This window comes from Curcuma longa, unplaced genomic scaffold (assembly GCF_044706935.1).
Source record: "Curcuma longa cultivar G26 ecotype Majalengka, Jawa Barat unplaced genomic scaffold, ITB_CL_G26_1.1 contig_23042, whole genome shotgun sequence".
NCBI classification, from domain to species: domain Eukaryota; kingdom Viridiplantae; phylum Streptophyta; class Magnoliopsida; order Zingiberales; family Zingiberaceae; genus Curcuma; species Curcuma longa.
The window spans coordinates 3,423-17,808 of record NW_027432069.1 but is presented as its reverse complement, the minus strand read 5'-3'; the positions used below and the strand labels follow the sequence as shown (position 1 = coordinate 17,808).

Genomic DNA, 14,386 nt, shown 5'->3' with positions numbered 1-14,386 from the left:
TCAATTCTTTTCTTGCACACTAGTATTCATTTTTAGCTATCATATTATATTTATATATAACTAAACATTAGATGCAGGTTCTAACAGAGAAAAAACAAAGTACAAGCGGGATGAATAGAAAATAAGAACAATTGCTTAAGAGAAAAGAACGGGAATCAAAAATATAATCACAACTATAGACACTTCAATAATTGAAAAAAATAAAAACAAATTAAATATTTGAATTAATAACTAAAAGCAATATAAAATCCAATTGTTGCTATATCCAGTCAGATAGGGGCTACCAACATAAAGTAGTAATGCAGCAAATTAAAGGACATACCTGACTCTGCAGTTTGGGACAAGCGTCAACAATCAAATTTCTCAATCGCCCCTTGATTTTCAATCCCTCTGGAATGACTGACAGCTTAGGGCAACCAGATATGCACAAAGAGTTCAAACGTGACTGTTCTAGCCAAATTGGCAAAGCTTCCAATTTGTTGCAATTCATTATTGTCAATTTCTCTAGGTCGGTAATCTTCATTAAACCATCTGGTAGAATCCTCAGTTCTTGGCACCCAAGTATTTGTAACCTATGGATTCTCTTAAACTTGGACCAATAATTGAATTTAAAAGTAGGCATTAGCATCTCATTGCTCAACCAGAGTTTTAATTTCAGTTTAGGAGATGTTGGAAATGATAGATGGAATTCCCTGAGCTTTGGACACTGAATTAGGGTCAATTCCTTAAGATTGGAAAAATAATTGGCCTTGCTCTCCATCCATCCGACAAAATAATCCGCCTTGGCCTCGGCCTCGGCCTCAATCTGTCTAGCAAAATAATCGGCCTCGGCCTTGACCTTCAATTTGACAAAATAATCATCCTCGGCCTCTGCCTTTGCCTCGATCTCGGCTCGGCCCTTGAGTGAAGCCCAGGCCTTGGTCTCAACCTTAGCTTTGGCGTGTGCTGGAGCCTCGGCCCAGGTCTCGGCCCAGGCCTCGGCCCAGGTCTCGGCCGATAACTGGGCCTCGGCCTCGGCCCAGGCCTCGGCCCAGCCCGGCCCTCGGCCCAGTCCTCGGCCCTGTCCTCAGGCCCAGCCCTCGGCCCTGGCCTTGGCCCTGGCCTCGGCCCAGCCCTCGGCCCTGGCCTTGGCCCTGGCCAAGTCCTTGGCCCAGTCCTCGGCCCTGTCCTCAGCCCTGGCCCAGGCCTTGGCCAAGTCCTCGGCCTCGGCCCAGGCCTTGGCCTCGGCCCAGATCTCGGCCTTGGCCCAGGCCTCAGCCTCGACCCAGGCCTCGGCCTCGGCCTCGGCCTCGGCCACGACTTCGGCCTCGGCCTCGGCCTCGGCCTCGGCGTCAACCTCGGCCTCGGCTAGGCCTCGGCCTCGAACATGGACCCCCGCCTTGGCCCGAGCATCGCGGAAAGCGTTGGTTCGCGTCCGATCTGAGACCCAAGCCTCGACCATGGCCCAGGCTTTGGTCTTGACTAGGCCTTGGGCCTTGGCATCGGCCACGATCCGAGCCACAGCCTCGACCCGGGCTTCGGCATCAGCCCTGACCTTTTCCTTGGCCTCAGCCTCGACGATGGAAAAGGCTGCAACCAAGGCATGGCTCTTGGCCTCGGCCTTGATCCATGGAACTCTCCTTTTAAAATATATAGGCAGGTCCCACTTCTTTAGCCTAGGCATTTCAGAGAGTGTGAGTCTCTTCAATCTATAAAATGGAGCAGGTCTACCCGTCCCGTAGAAGTCATCATCTATCACCTTCACTAAATCAAAACCACTTATCACGATCTCCTCAAGCTTAGGTAGTAGTCCAAGTGCTGGTAGTCTCTCGCATCTCCTGAGATTAACTAGATGAACTGTAGTCAGATTATCCAGAAGAGAATATGTGTTCTTGATCAACCAACTTGGGAGTTTTATGCTCATGTATGAAACGATCCGCAAGACCTTCAACTCTTGTGGGTTACGGTGGAAGCCTTCGGTCAGCTGCAGTGTGGGCTCGAAAGTTCTTTCAGCAACCATATCATTCCACCATTCCCAATGTAGTATCAACTCATATACATGTTGATTCTCTTGCAAAATAGTGGGTGCAATAATATCCTTTTCTTCTGCTTCTGCTGATACTAATCTTTCAAGGTGTTGTATATGCAGGGATTCAAGATTTGTAAGAGTTTGCAACTCTGACAACATGACATTTCCAAGACCATCCATAGCATCATATCCCGACAACACTTCCAAGTTTGTCAATTGCCTAATTCCACTAGGCATTCTAGTCAATGATACACATCCCAACATGTTAAGTTGCACCAAGTTCTTCATGTTGCTCAAATCATCAGGCAACTTCGAAAGCCAACAACATCCTCCAACATCTAATTCTTTCAAATTCACGAGGCGAGTGATTGACTCTGGCAACATTTGAATCTTCAGGCAGCATGACAATTTCAAAATCTGCAATTTTCTAAGCTTGTGGATTTGTCTTGGAAGCTCCTTAAGCTTTTTGCAAAGTGATAAAATTAGAACACACAAATTACTGAGGTTGCAGAGGCATTCAGGTAGTGTTTCTATCTTGTTCTCGGCAAGGTTGAGGTATCTCAAGCAATGCAATGTGCTAACTGTACTAGGGAGGTCTTGAATCATGATAGCTCTCATATGTAACGTGCATAAACAAGTGAGATTCAAAAACAAACCTTCAAGCTTCTTTTTTTCTATCTGATAAATATGTCCTTTTTTCTCTTCTCTATGCAAAATCAAAGTTCTCAGCTTGTTGGCTACCCCAGCGGCTTCAATGGCTTTTTTAGATTTCAAAATTTTTTTAGAATCAATAAACAAATGCAGATGGCGGCACCGCGGTGGTATACTTGAATCTTCACCAACCTTCATTCTGAAAAAGCATTGATCTAAGTTGAACTCAAATGACATGATTTGAAGATTCCTCTTTAGCCTTGTATTTGTTAGAGTGCCCTCGGCAATTAACATATAGAGCACATCTTCACTGTAGCTTTCATCTTCAGATCCTTCAAACAATAACTTGTAAAGAGAACTTCGTGTATCCTCAATTGATGAATAGTGTTGGTGCACCAACAAAAAATACTTGTGTAAATGCTCAAAGTTGTACAGCTGATTCGCTAGTTCTTGCCACTGATTCCTGTCTCTCCGCCTAAACATGAGGCCCATACACTTTGGTGTTAGACAATCCCAACTATCATAATAATATTCTTGTCTGAATTTCTTAGCAAGTGGAATTAGCATATCAGTAGCAGTTGGAGAAGCCTTCTCTTTGTGCATATTGTTATTACCTTGGATTGGATGGACAAATGTTGCATACCTTAATAATATTCTTACCCATGCATCCTCAGGCAGCTTGTTTAATTAGTATTCCTCGACGATGAATTCTCTTCCATATCCGTCAAAAGTATACCCAGCGAGGATGACTTTGCTCCCCGGTGCACCGCAATGAAGGAGCTTCAGCTTAAGTTCCTCCCATTGGTATTTCAAAACATCACTTACATAAACATCATCCAAGATGAGCAAGTATCTATCTTCACCAAGATGTTCGTTGATAAGTGGCCAACAATCGATGTTCGTACATGGCTTCCCGGTCAACAATCTTGCAATTTCTTTGGCAATCACGTTGCTGTTGAAATCGCTAAAAGATGAAACATTCAACCATATTCGATGTTGGAAATGTTGACGCACCCAAGGGTGATGGTAAATTTTGCGAGCCAAGGTTGTCTTCCCATAATATTTATAACCTGTTATGGCAATGATGAAGGGTACATTTCCATCTTCGTCACATTGTTGTCGTCGAAGGAACTTTATTAATCGGTCTTCGTCTTCATCTCTTCCTATCACCTCCTCACTCAGAATAGCAGCATAGTCATCATGGCTTGGATCCATGGAATCCATCATCTCCACCCAGAGGTCCAAAGCAATCCCCCTCTGGACTAGGTAATTCAACAAGCAAACTGTCTCTTTGAGCTGTAGTAGGATGGACCGGCAGCTGCTCGTCGATTGGATGTTGTTGTTGGCCAAGGGATGTAAGAAGTTGCTCATCTTCATCTTCTTTTCTATTTCATCTTCTTCACTTGGCTCCCAGTAGTCCAGGATCCTCTTGAGTAGGCTGTCAACATCCTCAACGGCCACACCCACATCCTGTTGAAACATAGTGAAGCAATCAGAAAAGAGAATTAATAACTTTCCTATTTATAGAGATTGTCAAGATAATATATAAAAAATATTGTAATAAATATGATAAAAATAAATATAGTAATGTGATGGGAACAATTGGCATCACGTGGCAGACTTAGGACTTGACATGTTAGGAAGATGCAGCTACGTGATCTACTCCTGAGCTTGAGTGGGTGATGCTCTGGAGTGCTTGAGGGAGTTGAAGGCATCGAACTACAACTGGACTTTGTAGCAACTCGATTACTCGAATATTGTAATATCTTGAGCACTGACTTCTACCTCAGTTTTTTTAGGGTAAAAAAATAGTAAATGATGGTCGGTGTTAGAGAAAGATGATAGAAGTTAAAAAAGCAATTGCAACCTTTCATAGAAGTCGGGAAGAGGTGACAGCTAACTGTTGAAGAAGAATGTGGAAGTATGAGGACAATTCTTCGAAGGAGGGAAGAAGGAAACGAAGTAAAAGAAGGTAACATAACTGTACGGGGCTGGTGAGGATGTTGAAATGGGTTGGGAGTATGAATCTGGTGATCAACAAGAATGTTAAACGCGGTCCGTATAGCTTAGTTATCAATTTTTGTTTATTGGAAGGAGTGATCTCAAACCAAAATGAGGAACTAATGATAATGACTGAGGGGCATGGGGTGATGGAGATGAAACAGGTAATGGAAAGGATGAGCCTAAAGACTTACTAATGGGATAGGCTTAGTGGAACTGGGAACAAAGGCAGTGGATCAAGTGAGTTTAAGAACAAGAGAAATGATGGCTATGAAATTGTAAATGCTGACAAATAAGAATTTTTGAGTTTTGTTACAAACTATAACCATTTGTAGAGGACCATTTGATCTAGGGTGAAAGTGTGGACCCTTAGGCATAACCATGGGATAAAGTAGAGTTGTATTAAGGCAGATCTTGAGATTCACGACAAAATGATGAGTTAAGCTTTAGGGCATCTCCAATAGAGGGGTATTTGAGAGGATATTTGGAGAAATATCCCCATATCTCAAATATCCCCTATTGGAGGGGATATTTGAGAGAACATTTGAAATCACCGGGCACAAAGTTTTGCCCGGTGATTTCCAATTAATTCATTATAAAAAATCAATATAATAATTAAAATTAAATAAAAAAATGAAAGGGTTGGTAGGGTGTGATTAATAAAATGGTAGTGTGATTTATAAATATTTAATTAATGGAATATTTAATATGATATTTGGAAGTGAGATAGGGATAATGGTGGGACCCATAAATATTTGGTTTGTGGTATATTTGATTGTGAAAGTTAGGATATTTGAGGAAGGAGATATTTGATTGATGATGTGGATGTGGGGACCACAAATATTTGGATGAAATATTTGGTTGTATTGTGAATGCCCTAATGGTGAGACACTTGCGTGTGCAGTAAAGGAGTTGTGGTTTTCCGAGGCAAATCGTAGGTGCTATGGTTGAATAGGTGACTATTGATATAGTGAAGATGATGGTTTTTTAAAGCATCATGGTGTCAAAAGGTAGTTTTAATCCCCAAGAAAGTGCAAGCTATGCTGATCTAGACATATGCTATTCCAAAATAGCTAATGCATCAATTGTCTAATCAATCGGACTATGTCCTCTTTCGACTAGACTTGGAAGAGAGGCTTGTGATGTGGGAAAAAGTATGGGCTCTAGCTAGCATAACCATAGACATGGTCAACCTAGACCATGGGGCATGCCTGAACATTCAATCAACTTAGACCCATACCATGTGGCACGATGGGAAGCCCGATCAACCTAGACCATCAGTAGCTATAAGGCAAGACAAAATTAGGATTTAGGTTGGCCAACAATCAATTTCAGATGGTTTGATTCGGATCCAGCCATATCAGCTCGGTCGATATCATCCCAGTAGGGAATTCAGTCCAAGTCAGCCAAGCCAACGATAAAGTACAAATAGGTAGATTAATATCTTTTGGGGTGAGTTGGTAAATGTCGAGTGTTTAACAGATCCTTCCGAGTCATTTCAGAGTAATTCCAACAAAGCTGAGCACGGATATGATGAGGAAGTTACGGATTAGAGAAGGTGTGAGTTACTGGGAAGACGCCGATTACACGATTATTGACGCATCCATTACACCATCAGTAAAGGCATTGCATGAGAGAGGTACTTCGGTTACAAGAGTAAGTAATGATACCACCTCCAATAATAATGAGTTAGTACTAGAGAGAAAGGCATAGCTATTGCAAAGGAGCACTCGTTAAGGTTCCTGTGCACTCTCTCTTTCCCTATTCTATATAAAGTGACGATTACGTACGAACACGGAGAGGTTGAACAAGATATTCTACAACCACTCTTTTACTTTATACTTCATTTTATTTCCACCTCTCTATTACTCCTGTTCCAACTTGAGCATCAAAGGGACCACTCCATGGTGCGCCTTGGACCCTTTCTAATTTTCTTTTAGTTTTTATCGGTGAAGCTGACTCGTCAGAAACCAACTCGTCAAGAGCTAACTCACCATAAGACCAACTTGTCAGAAATTGACTCTCGCTAAAAGCCGACCTACCCAAAGTTGCCAGAAACTGACCAGCTAGAAGCCAACCTATTAAAGGCCAATTACAAAGTCTGCTCTAGTGAGCGTTAAGCTTGTCCTGCTCAACCCGTCTCTTGATCTCAAACTAAATCATATGATATATAATATCAATCATTATATTTTATTGTCATTGCAATCCAAAAATGGTAAGTGATGTCGGTGCTATAGAATGGTATGGTTCCTTTTCGAATGGAGGCCAAGAGTCAAACTAAAGCCATGTTTATGGCCGACTTGGCAATACCAGTCAGATGGACTAGCGCAATATTTGTCTTTTGTGGCCACATAAAGTTGTGCATATTCCCAAGATAATGGCAACATAAAGAGCATTTATGGAGCTGTTAGATCGGATGTCCTTGAATTCCCTTTTTGTACACAAAATGTCAGATCAGAGGGTCTCCTCATACATAATGGGGGCTCTAGCAAAGAGAAAGGGGGCACTTCCTCTTCGACAAGGGGGGAAGGCTTCTTCTCCTTCTTCTTCTTCCGCTTCAGCTGGGGGGCTGGTTTGATTTTCTAAACACTTCTTCTTCTTCTTCAGTAATTTCGTTTTACTTCCACGGAATAGTGACTTGAGCATTGGAGTAGTCTGCCGGGACTTCCCGGCACCATTCTCACCTCCTGTTGAAGTGCATTCCAGGTCCTCATCATCCTCTCCCTCAAGCTCCGCTAGGAAGTCGTATACGTCGGACGGTTCGTTGACTAGTGGCTTGACCATCCGCGGCATTTAGCAAAAATATTTTGGCGCTGTTTGTGGAAAAACTATGCTAAGACGTTGTGATGGTGAACACCAGAAGAACTACCGACAACTGCGATTCCGTCGGAGAAGAGGACTAACAGAACAAGTCCAAGCACTGGAATGCCCCCATTCCATCTTGTCTTTGACAAATCGTCGACAAATCTTACTACCTGGCTGATTTCCAACAGCCTGAGCTTAAAAAGCTTTGGAACGCCATCTACTTAAGCCTTCATTTACTATTTTACATCTCTCTCCTGCTTGTTTCGTCACTCATTTTGTGAACGTTCTTTTACAAGGAAACAAGAGTCTTTAGCGGACTGTCGGCGAATCTTAGTACCTGGTTCATCATCAATGGAAGGAGCTTAAAAAACCTTGGAGTGGCATCTACTCGAGGTCATGTTCTGTTTAGTCCTAATCTTATTATTTTATGTCTCTTTCCCATTTACTTGTCCCCTAGCTACGTGCTGGCGATTATGCCTCTTGACAAGCATGACTTTCTCAACCTTCTCGGCCCCACTCGCCGACGGCTTGGCCATAGCCTCAGCAGCCCTCGGCCCCACTCGCCGACGGCTCAGTTTTCTTTGAACGACCTCAGCAGCCCTCTCGGCCCCACTCATTGACGGCTCAGTTTTCTTTGAACGGCCTCAGCAGCCCTCTCGGCCCCACTCGCCAACGGCTCGGCCATAGCCTCAGTAGCCCTCTCGGCCCCACTCGCCGACGGTTTGTGGTTTCTCGGAGGCCTCAACAGCCCTCTCGGTCCCACTCATCGACGGCTCGGCCATGACTCAGCAACCCTCTCGGCCCCACTCGTCGACGGCTCAGTTTTCTTTGAAGGTCTCAGCAGCCCTCTCGGCCCCATTCGCCGACGGCTCGGTCATAGCCTCAACAGCCCTCTCGACCCCATTCGCCGACGATTTAGTTTTCTTTAAACGACCTCTGCAGCCCTCTCGGCCCCACTTGTCGACGGCTCAGCCATAGCCTCAGCAGCCCTCTCGGCCCCATTCGCCGATGGCTCAGCCATGATTTGGTAGCCCTCTCGGCCCCACTCGTCGACAACTTGTGTTTTCTCGGAGGCCTTAACAGCCCTCTCGGCCCCACTCGCCGACGGCTCTGCCATAACTCAGCAGCTCTCTCAGCCCTACTCGCTGACGGCTTGTGTTCTCGGAGGCCTCAACAACCCTCTCGGCCCCACTCGGCGACGGCTCAGTCATGATTTGGTAGCCCTCTCGGCCCCACTCACCAACGTCTTGTGTTTTCTCGGAGGCCTCAACAACCCTCTCGACCCCACTCGCCGACGGCTCGACCATGACTTGGTAGCCCTCTCGACCCCACTCGCCGACGACTTGTGTTTTCTCGGAGGCCTCAACAGCCCTCTCGGCCCCACTCGCCGACGGCTCGGCCATGACTTGACAGCCCTCTCGGTCCCACTCGCCGACGGCTCGGCCATAGTATGGAATCCCTGTTGGCTCTATCAGCTCATCCGCTCTATCAACTCAACCACTCTGTTAGCTCAATAGCTCTGTCAGGCCATCAGCTCAGTCAGCTCAACAACGCTGTCATCTCAGCAGCTCTGTCACTTGGCCTCAACATTACTCGGCCTCGGCCTCATTCGGCCTCTGCCTCACTCAGCCTCACTCGGTCTCAGTTTTACTCGGTTTCGGCCTCGGCCTAAGCATTACTTAGCCTCGGCCTCATTCGGCCTCTGCCTCACTCTGTTTCAGCCTTACTCGGTTTCGGCCTCACTCGACCTCAGTATTACTCGGCCTCGGCCTCATTCGGCTTCAGCCTCACTCGGCCTCAGCATAACTCAGCCTCACTCGCCCTCGGCCTCGGCATTACTCGGCCTCGGCCTGATCATTCGGCCTCGGCCTCACTCAGCCTCACTCGGTCTCAGTTTTACTCGATTTTGGCCTCACTCGGCCTCAGTATTATTCAGCCTTGGCCTCATTCGGCTTCAGCCTCACTCGGCCTCAGCATAACTCAGCCTCACTCGGCCTCGGCCTCAGCATTACTCGGCCTCGGCCTTATTCAGCCTCTGCCTCACTCAGCTTCAGCCTTACTCGGCCTCGGCCTCTGCCTCACTCAGCCTCACTCGGTCTCAGTTTTACTCGATTTCGGCCTCACTCGGCCTCGGCCTCACTTCTCAGCCTCAGTATTACTCGGCCTTGGCCTCATTCGACTTCAGCCTCACTCGGCCTTGGCCTCAGCATTACTCGGCCTCGGCATCATTCGGCCTCTACCTCACTCTGCCTCACTCAGCTTCAGCCTTACTCGGTTTCGGCCTCACTCGACCTCAGTATTACTTGGCCTCGGCTTCAGCCTCACTCGGCCTCGGCCTTAGCATAACTTGGCCTCAGCATAACTCGGCCTCAACATTACTCGACCTCAGCCTCAGCCTCACTCAACTTCAGCCTTAACTCGGCCTCGGCCTCACTCGGCCCCAGCATTACTCGGCCTCGGCCTCATTCGACTTTAGCCTCACTCTGCCTCATTCGGCTTCAGCCTCACTCAGCCTCGGCCTCAGCATAACTCGGCCTCAGTATTACTCGACCTCATTCAGCCTCAGCCTCAACCTCACTCAACCTAACTCAATCTCAGCCTCACTCGGCCTCAGCATTACTCGGCCTCGGCCTCATTCGGCTTTAGCCTCACTCTGCCTCATTCGGCTTCAGCCCTACTCGGCCTCAGCATTACTCGGCCTCGGTCTCATTCGGCCTCAGTCTCACTCAGCTTCAGCCTTAACTCGGCCTTGGCCTCACTCGGCCTCAGCATTACTTGGCCTCGGTCTCATTCGGCTTTAGCCTCACTCTGCCTCATTCGGCTTTAGCCTCACTCTGCCTCATTCGGCTTCAGCCTCACTCTGCCTCACTCGACTACAGCCTCACTCAGCCACTTGGCCACTAGGCCACTCGGCCATTCGGCCACTCGCCCACCAAGCCATTCGGCAAACTAGGCTACTCGGCAAACTAGGCCACTCGGCCATTCGGCCACTCGGCTACAAGGTCACTCGGCAAACTAGGCCACTTGGCAAACTAGGCCCACCAGGCCATTTGGCAAACCAGGCCATCGGCCATTCGGCCACTCGGCAAGCTAGGCCACTCGGCAAGCTTGGCCATTCGGCCAATCGTCCACTAGGCAAGCTAGGTCACTCGGCCATTCAGCCACTCGCCCACCAAGCCACTTGGCCACTAGGCCACTCGGCAAACTAGGCCACTCGGCTATTCGGCCACTCAGTCATTCGGTCACTCGCCCACCAGGCCATTCGGCCACTCGGCTACTAGGCCACTCGGTCATTCGGCCACTCGCCCACCAGGCCACTCTGCCACTCGGCCACTCGGCCACTAAGCCACTCGGCAAGCTAAGACATTCGGCCACTCGGCGAGCTAGGCCACTCGGTCCATAGGCCACTCGACCACTCTGTCAGCTTGGCCACTCGGCCACTCCACAGCTCGGTCACTCGGCGGCTCGACCACTCTGTCAGTTCGGCCACTCGGTCACTCAGCAGCTCTACCACTCGGTCATTCGACCACTCTGTCAGCTTGGCCACTCGGCCACTCAGTAGCTCGGCCACTCGGCAGCTCAGCCACTCTGTCCGCTTGGCCACTCAGCCACTTAGCAGCTCGGCCATTCGGCAGCTCTACCACTCGGCCATTCTGCCAATCGGTCACTCAGCAGCTCGGCCACTCGGCAGCTCTGCCACTCGACCACTCTGTCAGCTTGGCCACTCGGCCACTCTCGTCTGTCAGTTCGGTTACTAGGCAGGCCTCTCATCCACTTATCCGAGGCCTCTCAGCCACTCACCCAGGCCTCTCAACCACTCACCCAGATCTCTCAGCCACTCATCCAGGCTCTCAGCCACTCATCCGAGGCGCTCAACCACTCATCAGGCTCTCAGCCACTCATCCTAGGCGCTCAGGCACTCACCCATGTCTCTCAGCCACTCATCCAAGCCTCTCAGCCACTCATCCAAGTCACTCAGCTACTTGTCTAAGTCTCTCAGCCACTCAGCTGAGTCTCTCGGCCATCTCGATCATCTCATCTCATCCCAGCATCCCACCTCAGCACCTCAGCCTCTCAACCATTTTCGCAATGCAAGTTCTCAACACAAATATGACGAGTGAGACGGTTGGATCATTAAACATAGTCCAGTCAATCGGACTACGCCTCCTTAGACTAGACTTGGAGGGGAGACTTATGATGTCGGTGCTATAGAATGGTATGGTTCCTTTTCGGATGGAGGCCAAGAGTCAAACTAAAGTCATGTTTATGGCCGACTTGGCAATACCAGTCAGATGGACTAGGGCAATATTTGTCTTTTGTGGCCACATAAAGTTGTGCATATTTTCAAGACACATGGCCACATAAAGTTGTGCATATTCCCAAGATAATGGCAACATAAAGAGCATTTATGGAGTTATCAGATCGGATGTCCTTGAATTCCCTTTTTGTACACAAAATGTCAGATCTGAGGGTCTCCTCATATATAATGGGGGCTCTAGCAAAGAGAAAGGGGGGCACTTCCTCTTCGGCAAGGGGGAAGGCTTCTTCTCCTTCTTCTTCTTCCGCTTGGGCTGAGGGGGGGCTGGTTTGATTTTCTAAACTCTTCTTCTTCTTCAGTAATTTCATTTTCCTTCCACGAAATATTGACTTGAGTGTCAGAGTGGCCTGCCGGGAATTCCCGACACCATTCTCACCTCCTGTTGAAGTGCATTCCAGGTCCTCATCATCCTCCCCTCAAGCTCCGCTAGAAAGTCGTATACGTCGGACGGTTCGTTGACTAGTGATTTGACCATCCGCTACATTTAGCCAGAACAGTAAGTCATCACCAATTGAAATCAATTTCTGATTATCCTAGATTACTATATTTATCGTCATTATCCTCCGACAAACACATTGGAGAGATGTCAAACGTTGAGTTTGATCTTTTAGAATAGTGACTATTAGTATATATGACCATTGATGCGACAGATCTAACGTTGTTATGAACTTTACTTTTGATGACAGAGGACAACAATTAGAGCATCTGCAACGCGTTACCATGTTATAACACAAAAAATTAAAAAAAAATACATGTGGTGGGCCAGCCTTTTGATGAACGCGTTCAAAACATTGAACGCGTTCATGTGCCAACATCTTCTTCTCTCTCTTATGTTATTAATGCCTATTAACGCAGCGTTGCGGCTGCCCTTAGAAGAAAGAGATGAGGAACTGTTATTGATGGTTGGAATCCAATCTGTCACTGGAAAAAGAACAACAAAAAAAAAAGGAGGCTGCAGTTTTGTTACTGTTGGATTTCTGAAAGAGAATAGCGAACTTGATGATTTTGGAAAAAGAAGAGTTACAGTTGCAATTCTAGTGACCAAATTGAATAGAAGTTGTTGGTGATTGCTGGAGAAGCTGAAGGAGGGCTGCTGGTGGCTAGGAGACATCAAAGATATGTTACTGCTGGTGGCTAGAAGATCGACAACAAGGATGCCGCTGCTATTCGTGGCTGGACTTTGAGCCACTTGAAAGGAAAAAAGGGATGAACTAGAAGAGGTGGAATTTGCTGTGGCTATTGAGAAGAGAAGATTGATATTGTAGGTAGAGGGAGGAAGAAGAAGAGGTGGTGACGTCGGTTTAATGACTCTGATATCGTGTTGAAACGCAAGGAAGTAAATAGAAATTATTCTAATTGCTTATTTATACAGATAATATATGAAAAATATTATGATAATAATAAATATGAAATATAATCTTAATTATTATAGAAACAAGGATAGATATGATTGCTGCATATATCATCTATCAACAACTGATTATTAATATCCTTATATTTATCATCATTAATTACCTGCATCCACTCTGCTACATTAGGCTCGTCTGGCATGCGAAGAGCAGCATCCATGAGGAAGGAATTGAGGGCCCAAAGGTTGTTTCGAATCATTTCCAAGTGATTCGAGATGCGGAATGCCTTCCCTAGTGCCACCATCTCAGGCGCCGGCAAGATCTGCATCGCTATATGCCTCAATTGCGATGCGGCCGCCATAGATATGTATTTAGCTGGCTGCTTTAATTTGGGTGGTTTCTCTTCTTCTTAATTTGCATGATCTGTATATAAAGGTCCCAAGGTGGGTAGCGTAAAGCTTAATTTACGTGTTTAATTTCTCATTGTTCTTTAATTGATGCTGGCTAGCTTCGACCTTTTACAAAGTTAGTTGTGTGATGGATCGGATGCCTATTTAGCAAGCAACAATAATATCTTTAATTATTTATTTTTCACATGCACAACTTTAGTTACGTTCTTGCATGCATTATATTGCTTGCTCAGGAATAATGCTTGATACTTAGCTTGCTCTAACTAGTTAATCAAGATACTTAGCTTTTTATACAATTTTAATTATACTTTGCCATATTCCATGGATGCGTACGTTTCTTTTATATGTATATAAATATATAGTTAATAGTTGCATCCTGATTCAATTCCTCCAACAATTAATGTATATATGAAATGCTTGATTTGTCGGAAATTGTTTTGTTTTTTTTATTACCAATGCGAAATTGGACGTACGATCTACTTACGATCGAGTAGATTGCAATAAATTAAATCTAGCTACTCGTAGTTGGCTCTAGCTCATCTTAAATTAAAACAAACTCAAACAAGACAATAATTCATTTTAAATCCATATATACAGGCAGCGATATTTCGTGGGTGACATACAATGGATGCCCAACGTCGAGTGGATTGAACATAAAACCTCTTCTCTTTTCTAAATTGCCCAACAACGAAGCGTCCTACTAGACAATCGCCCATAGCCATCTTGGTTGTATCAACATTATTAGTTTCCAATGTAACTCATTTATTATCACATGATATATAATAACCATTGAGTGTATTCTCTGTGTGAACAACCGATTGGATTGGAGGAGAATAGGTCATCC

The 14,386-nt window shown here is 46.1% G+C and overlaps 1 pseudogene; it reads right to left on the bottom strand.

Moving 5' to 3' along the window:
* Positions 1 to 322: 322 nt before the first annotated feature.
* Positions 323 to 13,493, bottom strand: LOC141818038 (putative disease resistance protein At3g14460; annotated as a pseudogene).
* Positions 13,494 to 14,386: the final 893 nt, after the last annotated feature.